This window comes from Rutidosis leptorrhynchoides, chromosome 11 (genome assembly GCF_046630445.1).
Source record: "Rutidosis leptorrhynchoides isolate AG116_Rl617_1_P2 chromosome 11, CSIRO_AGI_Rlap_v1, whole genome shotgun sequence".
NCBI lineage: Eukaryota > Viridiplantae > Streptophyta > Magnoliopsida > Asterales > Asteraceae > Rutidosis > Rutidosis leptorrhynchoides.
Genome location: NC_092343.1, coordinates 22,885,169 through 22,886,853, shown reverse-complemented (window position 1 = coordinate 22,886,853; position 1,685 = coordinate 22,885,169).

Here is a 1,685-nt window from a genome sequence, read left to right as displayed (position 1 = left end):
CGCGTCACCAGCTTCGACATTTCATTCTGTACCTCGAGTATAATCATCGTTCTACATGACGTTCTACATCATTTATCTTAGTTCGACATAGTGATTATGTAACCTCTAATGTTTTAGAGATTACATATTCCTATTCTAACAGTAAATCAAATGAGATTAATATCATATTAACTCATTAAATCCATGATTGCATCTGAAGAAAATATATATGTATATATGTTTTCATAAAGATTGTAATTAAAAATTCTTTCGTACAAAGTGTTAATTGTGAAAATATTGTAACGGGTAGGTAATACCCGAGGAATATTTAGATTTCACATTAATAAGTTGCACTGTACATTCTTCGACTTTGATTCAACAGTCAGACACTATTCTACTTGTATCCATATATATACGTATCCGTTCACCACAGAATCTATTTTCGTTCAATTTCATATTTGGATTTTGACCTATCAGAATCCAACAAGTGGCATAATGAAGAAAACATCGGACAAAGTAAAATTTGTTAGAAACAAATGAACTAACTAATTGAAATATTGTTAAGAATTCACGCTAACTGTTCCTAGCTAACTGTTCCTAGCTAACTGGTTACATTTTATTTATCGCAATTTAATTATCGCAATTTACATTCTCGCAATACATTCTCGCAATTTTATTTATCGTCATTTAATTTCTGTATTTATTTTTCGCACTTTAAATAACGGGACACGTATACAAGGTTTCGACATATCATATTGACCCATTTATATATTTATCTTGGAACAACCATAGACACTCTATATGCAAATGATGGAGTTAGCTATACAGGGTTGAGGTTGATTCCAAAATATATATATAGTTTAAGTTGTGATCAATACTGAGACCGGTACACGGGTCACGATACGTATTAATTAATTCAAATATTATATATTAAACTATATATGAATTATTGGACTGTCAACTGTGGACTATCGACTGTGGACTAATAACATTGGACAATTAAAATGAATTAAAATATTGATTATAATATATGAAACTAAACAATTCTTCAAGTTTGCCACTTGATTTCATTTTAAACCTCATTTGTATTTTAACGAATACAATCTGCGTTCAAACCTTTCATGATTCTTAAAAACACCTCGATCGAGAGAATGAACCAACCGCACTTTATCTATGGAAGAAAAGATTTATGCATATAGTTAATGCACCTGAAAAGCACTTGGAACCTGAGTAAACGTTTAACACGTATCTGTGCTAGCTTCTTTGGCGTTGTTATTACTGACAATAGCCGTACAATCCCTTTCCAAATTAGCCAATTTTATCATAGCTCCAGCAAATCAACTTCGACTTTTCGTTCGGAACAACTTTATTATAACCTTGATATATATATGCGTGCTCTTTTATGGTTACCGGGGAACCTTTTATATTCCACCATATACCATCAGCGTTTAATCATCTAAACACACAATTCTCTTGAAACCACTTCAGAATGATAATCGATGATTCAGATATCGTAGCATTAAATGCAGAGGAAACAGAAAAATTGTAGATGGTCTAAACGGTCAAAAGTATGATGATAAAGAATGGAGTGTGGGGAACACTCGATAGTAAATTTGGTACTGAAAAATGGATTGAGCTAACCATGAAGGAGACCGTGGACAAATCACAAAGACTAAGCCTGTACCTAACGAATCCAGATGATTTAG